Below are 14,824 nucleotides of genomic sequence, written 5' to 3'. Positions count from 1 at the left end.
TTTGATAAATGGTGCTGGGAAAACTGGATATTCACATGCAAGTGAGTGAAACTGGGTCCCTCTTTTATACCACTCACAAATATTAACACAAAATGGATTAAGCATTTAAATGTAGGGCCTAGAACCATGAAAATCCTACAGGAAAACATTGGGGAAAGCACCTTGTCATCAGTGTTGGTTGTGATTTTTTGTGTATGACACCAAAAGCATAAGCGACAAAAGCAAAAATCAAGTGGGACTACCTCAAACTAGAAAACTTCCGCTCAAAGAAAGAAACTACCAACAGAGTAAAAAGGCAACGTATGGAGTGGGGAAAAATAGTTGCAAACCATATATCTGATAAGAGGTTACTATTCAAAATATATAAGGAACTCATACAACCCAATAGCAAAAAACCAATCTGATTGAAAAATGGGCAAAGGACTGGAACAGATATTTTTCCAAAGAAGACATACAACTAGCCAACAAGTACATGAAAAGGTGCTCAACATCATTTATTATCAGGGAAATGAGAATCAAAACTACAGTTAAATATCACCTCACACCTGTTAGACCAGCCATTATCAAAAAGGAATAGATAACAAATGCTGGCAAGGATGTGGAGAAAAGGGAACGCTGGTGCACTGTTGGGAATATAAATTGGTGCAGCCACTATGGAAAACAGTACAGAAATTCCTCAAAAAATTAAAAATAGAAATAACATATAATCCAATAACCCTATTACTGTGTATATATCCAAAGGAGATGAAATCACTATCTCAAAGAGATATCTTCCCTCCCATGCTCATTGAAGCATCATTCAAAAAAGTCAACACATGGAAACAACCTAAGTGTCTATCAACAGATGAATGGATTAAAGTGAGAGAGTGGCATGGACATATATACACTACCAAATGTAAAATAGATAGCTAGTGGGAAGCAGCCGCATAGCACAGGGAGATCAGCTTGGTGCTTTGTGACCACCTAGAGGGGTGGGGTAGGGAGAGTGGGAGGGAGATGCAAAAGGGAGATATGGGGATATATGTATATGTATAGCTGATTCACTTTGTTATAAAGCAGAAACTAACACACCATTGTAAAGCAATTACACTCCAATAAAGATGTTAAAAAATTGTATAAAATTCTATACAAATTCTGTATAAAATAGAATATTATTCAGTCATAAAAAGAAGGAAATCCTGCCATTTGTGACAACGTGGGTTGTCCTTGAGGGCATTATGCCAAGTATAATGTCATACATGAAAGATAAATGCTGTATGATCCACTTATATGTGGAAGTTAAAAACACTGAACTCACAGAAACAGAAAGTAGAATGATGTTTGCCAGGTACAGAGAGTTGGGGGAAATGGGAAGGTGCTGGTCAAAGGGTACAAACTTTCAGTTATGAGATGAATAAGTTCCAGAGATCTAACGTGCACATGGTGACTATAGTTAACAATACTGTATCGTGTATTTGAAAGCTGCTATGAGAGAAGAGCATTAATATTCTCACCACCACCACTACAACAACAATAACAACAATGACAACATGGTAATCATTTGAGGTGAAATGTATTAACTCACCTTATTATGGTAAACATTTGTAATACATACATTTATCAAGTCACCACACTGTACACGCTAAACTTACACATTGTCGTATGTCAATTAGATCTCAATAAAGCTGAAAAAATTAAATCTTCCAATTTTTGTTAAATATCTTGAATGTAAAATTTGAAAATAAATAAAAAATGTGTAAAATGTTCACAACTTTTCTGTAGTTTGAAATTAATCAAAATAAAACATTAACCCCAAAAAGTAAATAAATAAATAATATTAGCAAACCAATTCCAGCAACCTATGGAAATTATTATATAATATAAACAAATGAGAATTAGCCCCCAAATGCAACTTTTGTTAATCATCGGAAAATCAACTTGTATAATGTTTTATATTCATAGAAGAAAGTATAAATATCATAACATCATCTCAGTAGATGCAGGGAAAAGCATTTGATAAAATGCAACACCAAATCATGATAAAAACTCTTAAAAAACTAAAGGACATCTATGGAAAATCCACAGCTAACATCATACTTAATGATAAAAGACTTAATGCTTTCCCCTAAGAGAGGAGGCAAGGCAAGAATGTTTGCTCTCACCACTTCTATTCAACTTTGTACTGAAGTTTCTAGGCAGTACACAAGTCAGTAAAAAGAAACTGAAGGCATCCTTATTGGTAAGGAAGCAGTGCAACTATCTGTATTCACAGATGGACATAATCTTATATGTAGTATATCTCAAGGAACACACACACACACACACACACACACACACACACACTAGACCTAATAAACAAGTTTACAGAGGTCACAGGATGTAGGATCAATATCCAAAATCAACTACATTTCAACACACTGGCAAAGAAAAATCAGAAAATGGACTAAGAAAATAATTCCATTAATAATAGTATCTAAAAAATATTTAGGAATAAATTTAACCAATAGTGTAAGACTTGTACACTTAAAAATACAAAAAACTGCTAAGAGAAGTTAAAGCAAAACTAAATAAATATAGAGACATTTCATGTGCATGAATTGGAATCTCAATATTGTCAAGATAGAAATTTTGCCAAGTTGATCTATAAATGCAAAGCAATCTCTATCAAAATAACAGTAGGATTTTTTTTTTTGGGTAAAAATTGACAAGCTAATCTTAAACTATAGATGAAACACAAAGAACTTAGAATAGACAGGATAATTTTATAAAAGAACAAAGTTGAGTAACTTACCTCTCCAATTTCCAAACTTACTATGAAGCCATAGTCATCACTATCATGCTGTATTGGCACAAGGATAGGCATGTAGATCAATGGAATACAAATAAACTTTTCATTTATGGCCAAATAATTGTTGACTAAGGTGCCAAGACTGTTCAATGGGGTAAATATAGTATTTTCAGAAATTGGTGCAGGGACAATGGACTATCCACATGCAACCTTCTTGCATCTCCCCTGCACCCCAAAAAACCCCAAACCAAACAAAAACCCTTATATCATAACCAAAAAGCAATACAAAATGGATCATAGACCTAAATATAGAAGCTAAACCTACAAGCTTTTTTAGAAGAAAACATAGGGGAAATTTTTCATGACCTTGGGCTAGGCCAAGAATTCATTGATATCATACCAAATACATAATTTATAAAACAAAAATTGATAAATTGAACTTTATCAAACTTAAAAGTGTGTGCTCTTCAAAAACATCAGTAAGAAAACAATTAACAAGCCACAGACTAGGAGAAAATATTTGCAAATCCCATATCTGATAAAGAATTTGAATCCAGGATATAAAAAGAACTCCCACAATGCAATAAGAAGGAAAGCAACTCAAATTGTAAAGGACAAAAGGACTTTCAGCTCTGGCCAAGATGGAGCAGCCCCATTCCTCCCAGTCATCCCTCTTAGAACTACGTGCCCTGGACATAATACAACAAATAAATAAAAGAAGATTCTGAATGGTAGAAAGGAGGAGGACAGGCTAGGGACTTGAGACATGATGCAGTGGTGAGTACCCTGGGTTTTCTTTTTGCCTCTCATATATACTAGATGGGGAGCTGAAGAAGTCTGCAATAGAAGCCTTTTTCAAAAAAAGCCTTCTTCCTCTAGCTAAAGACCTGTGAAAAGGGTGATCTAACAGAACAGAATACTTACCCTACTCCAATCAAATATGAACAGAAAAACTCCCCCATGTGGTGTCAGTGAGGCCAAATGGGAGTTGCATTTCCACCCCCGCCCAGCAGCAACTAGGGTTATCTACTTTCTTGCAGCTGGTGTGAATGAGGCCAAGCAAGGAGCTTAAGTTCCAACCCTCCCCCCTACCCCACATAGCAGCAAGGTAAAACTAGGTTGTCCTTGTTGGCCCTCAAATATCTCTATTGAAGTATGGTCACTGGGGCCAGTGGGGAGCTAAACATCCTCTCCCATGTAAGTGGCAAGGAGGAGGTATGAGTTAGCCCTCTACTTTCCTACCTCCCTTGAGACCAGCTGGGTCCAGCAGGAAGTTGAACCTCTATTCCACTCCACAGCAGCAAAGTGGAATGAGGCAGTATGAGGAGGTGCTAGTTGGCACTCCACTTCCCTTCCCCCAGTGAGGGCTTAATGGGTTCAGAAGGGCTCAAAGGGGAATTGCCACTCACATCTGGTAGCAACAAGGCAAAACACCAATTTCCCAAATTTGGCAAAGAGCATAAACCTAACAGATTACCGAAGCTAGTGATCCTCAAAGAGGATCAAAGGAAAAAAAATTATGGCAAAGCACAGCATAACCAAAGTTCTGAGAACTAAAGAACTTATGTGCGGACTTCCCTGGTGGCAAGTGGTTAAGAATCCGCCTGTCAATGCAAGGGACACAGGTTCGACCCCTGGTCTGGGAAGATCCCACATGCCACGGAGCAAATAAGCCCGTGCACCACAACTACTGAGCCCGCGCTATAGAGCCTGTGAGACACAACTACTGAGCCCACGTGCCACAATTACTGAAGCCCGCACTCCTAGAGCCCATGCGCCGCAACAAGAGAAGCCACTGCAACAAGAAGCCTGCGCACAGCAACGAAGAGTTGTCCCTGCTCGCCACAACTAGAGAAAGCCTGTGCACAGCAATGCAGACCAAAGGCAGCCAAAAATAAATAAATTTATTTAAAAAAATAATAACTAACTCTTTTCATACAGACACACATGCACACACACACATTTTACACACATATCTTTGCATCAAAATACTGCACAAATCCCCAGCGTCCCTCAATGGGTGAATGGTTAAACAAACTGGCACATTCATACAATGGAAATACTACTAGCCCACAAAAATAACAAACTATTGATAACACTTGTATCTTAAGTGCATTATGCTGAGAAACAAAGCAAGCCAATCTCAAAGAGTTACTGTATGACTACTTTATACAATATTCTCCAAATGACAAAATTACACAGATTAAGAAGAGATAGATAGTTGCAAGGGGGTTACTAGTGGCCAGCAAAGGAGAGACTATAGTAGGAAGCAAGAGTTCTTTAGTGATAACAGCTCTGCATCTTGATTGTGATGGTGGTCATATCAATCATATGAATTTGTACTTGTGATAAAAACATCACAGGACTATACACAAAACATTTAAAAATTAGTGTATGAAAAAAACTTGTGAGGTCTGTAGTCTAGTTAATTGTGTTGGCCAATGTCAGTTTCGAGGTTTGATAATATAATGTTACATAAGATGTTACCATTGAGGGAAGCTGGGTGATGGGTTCACAAGGCCTTCTGTACAATTTTTGTAACTTCTTTTGAGTCTGTAATTACAGGAAGTTCTTGCTTTGCAAAGAAGTGCAGAATCATAAAAATTATTGTGCAAGTTGAATCTGTGCAAAGCAATCTTAATAATCAATGGGAAAAATTACAATTGTTCTGTGATCTTTAAAATTTCTTGACAAAACACTGAAACTCTTCCTATCAGTTATACATGCATAGGGAAAGTGAAAACAGTAAAATCAATATTTACATAGCTCATGGTAATTTAAAACATTAGAAACATGGAGACTTAAAGTGTTCCATTAACTTGTAAAAATCTTATCAAGAGTAGTTCCAACAGTGCTTGCTTTCCTTTTGTTATATAACTTAGGACTCGAAGTGAATACCTTTTCTATCCTTGGCAAATTGTCATATGGATCAACTTCCAACATATTGCCCTTTGCACTTTCAATGTCCTGAAATATCTCCCAGATTACCTTTAACAAGAAGTTTTTGCTGACATCACTACCTGTAGGATATCTTCACATCCTTTTTGTCGAAGTCATTTCCCTCTTTTATGTTGATAAGTTCTCCTTCACTAAGTTCCTCCGGCTGCATGTCTAGAACAATGGCAGTGCCAATATTCCCACTGGCAGCTAGTTCTTCTATAATTTCACTTACACTGGATTCAGATTTCAGTTCCAGCATACTTACTTTGCATTTCTGTTGCTACACTTTCATATTTGTTGGTCATTTCTCTATTTTTATAAACTGTCCTGTGGGATCATCACTGGGAAAGTAGGTAACACAACCATACACTTCACTGTCTGTGAGTGAATGATAAATCTGTTGTGACAAATCACTGTCAGACTTTGAAAAAAGTGGCAATAGGTCACAGATCAAGATATCTGTTACTTATGTGGTGATTTGTGGACTGATGATCCAGCAGCTAAGTTGGTACCTCATGCAACCATTCCCAGTCAAAATACCATGATAGGTGAAATTCAGACTGTGTTGTTGGGGGACTGGTATTATTTACCTAAATCTTGGTGAATGAAACACATGCATATTGGAATCATGTAAAATGAGGACTGCTTGTATTTCAAAATTAAACAGAAAAAAGCATTAAAAAAAAAAAGTTAAATATAGACTTTTCCAAACAGAGAAACCCCAATTGCTAACAGACCTGCTCTACAAGAAACAATAAAGGAAGCTCTTTAGGCAAAAGGAAAGGAATAATTAGAAATTTGAATACATACAAAGAAATGAAGAGTAATGTAATGGTCAATAGCTTCAATTTATCATATTTGCTACCCATTCTTAAGTCATAGCTTTGACTGGTCTTTGCTTTCAAATCTTCCATGACTCCATTCTTTACAACTCTGGACCCAGAATCAAGCAAACCACCTATATAAAGAGATCTTTAAACAATCAGAGAAATTTGAGTATGGATTGGCTATAGATGACATTAAGAAATTATGATTAACTTCATTAAGTGTGAAAATGACATGGTTATTATGTAAAAAATTCCTTTTTTAAGTTTACAGCAGTGTTTATGGGTGAAATAACATAATGACTGGTATTTGCTTCAAAATATTACCATAAAAATAAAAATGAAAATGAATAGTTGAAGATATGAATGAAATAGCATTGAAAGAATTGATTATTATTGAAACTAGGTTATGGGTATATCAAAGTTCTTTATACTATTCTTTCTACATTTGTGGGTTTTGAAATTTTTCATAATAGATTATTTATTAAACAATAGTCAAACTGACTAGGTTCATATCTAGACTCCATCATTCATACACTGTGTGACTTTAAGGGTTAATTTTTTTTTTTGCGGTATCTCACGTTGTGGCCTCTCCCGTTGCGGAGCACAGGCTCCGGACACGCAGGCTCAGCGGCCATGGCTCACGGGCCCAGCCACTCCGCGGCATGTGGGATCTTCTCAGACCGGGGCACGAACCCGCGTCCCCTGCATCGGCAGGCGGACCCTCAACCACTGCGCCACCAGGGAAGCCCCCAAGGGTTAATCTTAATCATTTGAGTTTAACTGTTTTTTATCTTGAAAGGGGGATTATAATTATAGCTATGAGAATTGATATACTGGTATAGATAAAGTGCTTAAAACTGTCGCTGGCTCTGAACAAGATGTTAGCTAATATATCATCATCACCATCAACAATAACAACAAAATAACAGCACTATATATACCATTATAATTCATTAGAACATGTCCTTATTTCATGTGTTTTCTATTATTTTTGTCAAAATTAGTGTTATAGTAAAAAATATTTAAAGTAATTATTTGTGCTCATGATCACTTCTTGGAATGTTTTTCTAGAAATCAACTTTTGGGATCAATGAGTATAAAGCACTTTAAGAATATTACAGTGGGAGACTAGAAGACTTTTAACAACTCCAGGTTTGGCAGAAAAGGCTGCACAAACTTTACTTAATATTTCTAAGTTTCAATTAGAAACTCCATCTGTAAATGTTGTGTTGGGAAAAAATAATCTCCCAGGTCCCATTTGGAGCCAATAGAGCTTAATGGTTAAGAGACTGATCCCACAAGACACTGAATAGATGGCAGCATTTTGTCTTTAAGGTTACTCCAGATAATTCAGAAAAAGAACTTGAGAGTTATTGAAATGGCTGTAATTGTTGTGAACCTGTCAGGCGGGTACACCCTTTGAGACTGCAACTGAGGTGATAATCACAGCTGTCTTGGAGATGTTTTTTTTCCAGAGTTCCTTCCCCATAACTGGCAGACACCCTTATCACTCCCCTCCAGCCTCCTGCTCTCAAATGCTCCTGTGTTTGTGACTGATAGCAGAAGAATGACATTTGGTATGTGCCTCATATTTTCACATCTCTGTGAATGAGGAGAGTGAAACAAGTGCCCTTGACAATTTAGGTGGAGCTCTTACAACTAGATGGATGTTGGGGAAAGGATTAGGATTAGTTAGTGCACTAAATTGTGTTGATATCCCTCAGGCTAAAGCATTCAGGTTTGGGTGTCCATGGCTGTCATTACTGGACTCTGGACTCTGGCTGCATTTGTGATGCTCACTTTAGTTCTCTTTTCTACAAAGATATAAATCACAAATGTGTTCACATGCCACCCTTGGAGATTCTCTCTGTCCAGTATACAGCAAAAATACAGCATGGAGATTCTCATTTCCATGATAAGAGGTAAAATGTTGCCTAAAGTTACAGGTTTCACCCAATTTAATTTTCATTTTTTTTACCAAGAGTATAATACACTTTTATTTAAACCTTATGATATTCTCTTAAAGAATATATATATATATCCTATCAACCTTAAGGCAATAAAATAATAGGTACAGATTTAAGGTAACAATTTGAGGCAGTGAAGGCAGGGGATTGGAATGAAGAAGGCATCACAAGTATTTTAAGTTATTATCAAGGTTATATTTTCTGTGTGTTGGGTGACAGGTGGAAGAAATAAGAGGGGTAAGGAAAGGATGGGCAAAGAATGGGAGAGAGAAGGAAGGGGGATGGAAAAAAGGAAGGGAGGGAGGGAAGGAGAGAGGAAGGGAAAAAAAGAGGAAGTAATTCATGAGCCAATAATGAGAGTATGTCATAAATCAACAGTTATTAACTCAGGTCCATGAAATAAGTTCAGATTAAAAGAGAGGATCTACATGGATTAAAACCATTAAGTGATGGAAACTCTGATACAAAGAAGGTCCTGATTTTGTGTAATTCTCTAGGAGATTTGAAATTTGAGAAGAATAGCTCTGTAATTCTAACACTATGTGTTATAGTGAAAAAAAGTCCAAATAAAGAGCAATTGTGGATAAAATGTTGTAACCTCTAGCTTGTGTGTGTGTGTGTGCATAGATTCAATTCTTATGTCCTTTTTTTCCTGGTACTGTATATTACCACACTGATATACACATTTGTAGAATCAATGGATGGTATACTTATTATTTTAGTCTGACTTGAAAAATTCGTTAAAATTCTCCAAATTCAATTCATTGCAACTATGTGTGTGTTTCATATTTTTAAACTTTCTCATCTTACACTTTGTTTATGCATATAGAAATGATTTAATTCATGTCATAATTTATCTGTGTATAAGTTTTCCAATTAAACACAGAACTGCTTTAAAGTTTTGTTATTAGGTGCCTCTGTTGCACATTTTGACTGAACGTATTTTAAACATAAAGCAGGTACTTAATTTTCGTTTGTATTTTATGATACCTCAATTTGAAAATATACATGCACCCCAATGTTCATAGCAGCATTATTTACAATAGCCAAGATATGGAAGCAAATACTAAAAGTATATATTTTTTAAGTTAATGCCATCATGGAATTCTTGAGGAGATATTAAAATAAATTTCTCTTTGGATGCATGTTGTCAATGTTGGGAATCACAATTAATGCCAGTATAAATAGTTTAACTAGCCCCATGCAGGGCTCCGTGTTCTATTTTGGGAGATCTGATGGACAAGTTGGTAATTGCATTGGACATGGGCTTTCAATCAACTGGCCTGCAAGCGGTGCTTCAATGATTCACTGAGACCATGATAACTAATCACCGACTTTCCTATAAAATAATACTCTGACAGCCCCAGGAGACACCTAAGTACACATCCACTCCTTCCAGGGAACGGTTAGTTACTCCGAGAGCATAAACCCGTGATTGTATCTTCCTGAATGTTACAAGTGTGCCCTGTCAAAGGCCTCCCCCAAGGTAACTTTTCTTTTCCCCTAGGAGGAGTCAGATTAATTACTTCTCATCACCTCCCTGCTGGGTCCCATCCTTACCATGTAGGGAGAATCCATCAGTGGAATCCTAGTCACACATTTTAAGCCAGACTCAATTTGCCCAGAATCGTTTTTAGCATCCACCTTATTACAAATTCTCCAGAACAAATTAAAAATATTACTTAAGCCTACTCTTAGCATGGAGATGATAGAGAAAAATATTTTTAAAACATTTTTAATGATAACTGCTCCAGATTCCACACTGTCATGGACCAGGATGATCTGGGGATTAGAGCTCTTGACCAGCTAAATCTGGAAGATGAATAAGAAGCAGGATAAGGAAAGACATCAAAATTACAGTATTTCCCAGTAAAAGGTACTATCAATTGAGGCAGAGGGAAACCTGGATGCAAATCTCACCACGAAACACATACTTCTGAAGAAATCCTTAAGATGGAGAAGGCTGTTTGCAAATGTATACCAAAGACAGGATATGGGTTGAATCCATTCCTCTTTGGTGAGCATTAATCTAATCTGCAGGTTTATGCATCATGCATCTCCTTGAAAGGAGGTCTTTTGATTTTGTGGATGCAGCCTCTCCCTGCAGGCTTTGATGTCGTCTGTGTATATCAGGTTCATTGAAGGATGATGCTCCCTGTTAAAGCATTTACTGTTTGTCAGGGTTTGTGGTGAGCACTTTGTATTTACCAACCATTGGGAAAGTTTGAAATTATTTATGGCATCTTGCAAGTTTAACTTCCACAGAACCCAATGAGGTGGGGATATATTACACTCACTCTATAGGTGAGGGAGATAAATGCAGTTACTTTTTAAATTTAAATTTTATATTGGAGTATAGTTGATTTACAACGTTGTGTTAGTTTCAGGTGTACAGCAAAGTGATTCAGTTATATATATACATATAGCCATTTTTTTCAATTCTTTTCCCATAAAAGATATTACCAAATATTGAGTAGAGTTCCCTGTTCCATACAGCGGGTCCTTGTTGATTATCTATTTTATAGTAGTAGTGCGTATATGGTAGTATGTATATGTGAATCCCAAACTCCTAATTTACCCCTCCACCTCCATCTTTCCCATTTGGTAACCATAAGTTTTTTATTGAAGTCTGTGAGTCTGTTTCTATTTTGTAAATAAGTTCATTTGTATCATCTTTTTAGAATCCACCAATAAGTGATATCATATAGTATTTGTCTGACTTACTTCACTTAGTATGATAATCCCTAGGTCCATCCATGTTGCTGCAAATGGCATGATTTCATTTTATTTTATGGCTGAGCAATATTCCATTGTATATATGTACCACATCTTCCTTATCCAATCGTCTGTCAATGGACATGTAGGTTGCTTCCATGTCTTGGCTACTGTAAACAGTGCTGCAATAAACCTTGGGGTGCATGTATCTTTTTGAATTATGTTTTTTTCTGTTCAGCATCAGTGATTTCCACTTCTTTATCTATCAGATCACTGATCCACTCCTCTGTATCATTTAGTGTACTGTTGATTCCTTCTAGTGTATTTTTCTTTTCAGTTATTTTATTCTTCATCTCTGTTTCGTTGTTCTTCATATTTTCTAATTTTTTGTTAAAAATTTCTAACTTCATTTTCTCTCAAGTTATTTGATCATCTTAACAATCACGACTCTGAATTCTTTCTTGGGTAGATTGCCTACCTTCACTTCACTTAGTTCTTCTAGGGTTTTATCTTGTTCCTTCGTCTAGAATATATTCCTATGTTGACTCATTTTGCCTAAGTTACTGTTTATATTTTAATCTATCTGGTAGATTGGTTATGTTTTCTGACATTGGAGAAGTGGCCTTTTGTAGGAGATGTCTTATGGGTCCCAACAGCAGACTCCTCTATTGTCACCCAAGCTATATCCTCTAGGGGTTCCCCTTATGAGGGCTGTGTGGGTCTTTCTATCATGGTGGGCTATCTGGGTGGTCTGCTAGGCTTGGTTTGCACCCAGTCTGGTTGGTTGCCAGGCCCTGCCTTGTGAAAAGCCTGCCAGCTGCAGGTTGCAGGACTGGGTCATGAGGTGGCTGACTGCAGAACCCCAGGGGACCTCAGGGCTAGTGTGGCTCACTGGTGGGTGGTGTCAGGGTCCAGAAGGCTCTGGGGCTGTTGCTCACCCACTGCTTGGTGAAGCCAGGTCCTGGGGTTAGTGCCAGCCTACTGGTGGGCAAAGCCAGGTCCTGGAGTCTGGTTGCAGGGCCCAGGAGTCCCAGAGCTGATGCCAGATTACTGGTGGTGGAGGGGGCAGTGGTTCCTGACACAGTTGGGTAAGGGTTCTGGGTGTCCCAAAGCTTGTGTTGGCTTGCTAGTTGGCAGGACAGGGCCCAGCTGGGTCAGGGCAGGGTCTGGCCTGCTGACGGGCAGGCTGGGTTCACAGGCTGCAGGATTCTGGTTTTCTTGCATCTGGTATCTGCCCTGTGGTAGGCGAGGCTGGTCCAGAGGCTAAAGCAGGCCCTGGAAGGCAGAGCTGGGGCCCAGGGGATTTTAGGGCTGGTACCTGGCCACTGGTCAGTGGCGTTGGGTTCTGGGCCATTTGGTCGGCAGGGTCATGTCCAGAGGGGGCCATGGCTTCAGTGGTTCTTAAAGCAGCCTGTCTGCTAATGTGTGAGTCCACGTCCTTGCCCAGTCAAGTTGCCTCAAACCATTGAGGTTTCCCAGCAACGGTATCTACAGGCTGTTGGGCCAGGGTAGGGCTGGGTTCCACAGCTAATAAGCTAGAGGGAGGATTCCACAATGGTGCTTGCCAGCTTATGTGCTTATTTTCTATTTGTTCATCTTCTTTGGAAAATAACTATTCAAGTCCTTTTTTCATATTATAATCAGGTTACGTTGTTGTTGTTGAGCTTTAGAAGTTCTCTATATAATCTGGATGTGAATCCCTTATTAGATACGTGATTTGCAAATATTTTCTCCATTCTGTGAGTTGCCTTTTCACTCTGTCGATAGTGTCCTATTACGCACAAAAGTTTTAAATTTTGATTAAGTCCAATTTACCTAATATTTTTCCTTTTACCATCTGTGTTTTTGCTGTCATATCCAGTTGCCAAACCCAATGTCATGAAGATTTTTCCCTGTGTTGTCTTCCAAGAGTTTTAGATCTTACATGTAGGTCTTCAATCTATTTTGAGTTTATTTTTGTGTGTGGCATAAGGGTCCAGCTTCATTCTTTTGCATGTAGATATACAGTTTCCCAGTACCATTTGTTGACTTGCCTTTCCACCACTGAATGATTTTTGCTCCCTTGTCAAAAACAGATTGGCCACATAAATGAGGACTTATTTCTAGGCTCTCAATCCTGTTCTCTATGTGTCCTTATGTCAGTACCACAGTGTTTAGATTACTATTATCTTTGTAGTAAGTTTTGAAATCAGGTGTGAGTCCTCCAATTTTTTTTTTTTAAGATTGTTTTGGCTATTTGGAGTCCTATGAGATTCCAAACTAACTTTAGGATTAGTCTTTCCATTTCTGCAAAAAATGTTGCTGGGATTTTGATAGAGTTTGTATTGAACCTGTATTTCACTTTGAGTAGTACTGTCATCTTAATAATATTGGGTCTTCCAGTCCGTTAACATAAGATGTCTTTCCATTTATTTTTGTCTTCTTTAATTCCTTTCAGCAATGCTTTGTAGTTTTCAGTGCACAAATCTTTCCCTTCTTGGTTAAATTTATTCCTCAGTGTTTTATCTACTTATTTTCTGATGCTATGTAAATGGAATTGTTTTCTTAATTTCCTTTTGGATCATTCATTGTTCTAGTGTACAGAAAAGCAACTGATTTTTGTGTCTTAATTTGGATCCTGCAACTGTCTTGGTTTATTAGCAACTTCCCTGAATTAGCTGTGTGTGCATGTGTGTGTGTCTGTGTGCACGTGCAGACATGCACATGTCAGTAATCTCTGGGGTTTTCTACCAGAGATTAGGGTCAATGTTTGCTTCATATATTGATATTTTGGGGTCTGATGTTCAGTTATTTGTTTACAAAATTGTTATATCTTTTTGGTGAGTTGACCCTTTGATAAATAATATAATGTCCTTCTTGCCTTCTCTTGGTAAGACTAGATACATTCCTTCTTGTGGAATAAACTTTATCACACAAAGGACCTGATACAGGGTAAACCACACTTTTCCTTGTTATAAGGAGAATTTCACAAGATGGATACATTTCTATGTAATCTCTCCTTCTTCTGCTAAAGAGGATACAACAATATAATGGCAAACAATCCATCACCTCAATTGGATCTGTCCTATCCATATCAATAAACACGTTAATGTGTCTTTTAATTATTCCCAGACAATGACTTAGTTGTTTCCTACAAGCAAGTGCCTCCCAGAAACCCAGCATGTTTGTTCCAAATGTTCACAATACAAGCAAATGCTACTTAATTCTACTTTGTGTCATATTCTACTTTTTTTACTTTAAAAAATAATTTTATTTAAGTATAGTTAATTTACAATGTTGTTAATTTCTGATGTACAGCAAAGTGATTCAGTTATACATATATATAATCTTTTTCATTTTCTTCTCCATTATGCTTTTAACATTTATTTTTTAATATCTTTATTGGATTATAATTGCTTTACAATGTTGAATTCGTTTCTGCTGTACAACAAAGTGAATCAGCTATATGTATACCTATAACCCCTCCCTCATGAGCCTCCCTCCCACCCTCCCCATCCCACCCCTCTAGGTCATCACAGAGTAACAAGCTGATCTCCCTGTTCTATACCGCAGCTTCCCACAAGCTATCTATTTTACACATGGTAGTGTACATATGTTAATACTACTCT

Source organism: Monodon monoceros, unplaced genomic scaffold, assembly GCF_005190385.1.
Source record: "Monodon monoceros isolate NGI ecotype Baffin Bay Population unplaced genomic scaffold, NGI_Narwhal_1 Super_Scaffold_5, whole genome shotgun sequence".
In the NCBI taxonomy this organism is placed as follows: Eukaryota; Metazoa; Chordata; class Mammalia; order Artiodactyla; family Monodontidae; genus Monodon; species Monodon monoceros.
This window is presented reverse-complemented; position numbering follows the sequence as displayed.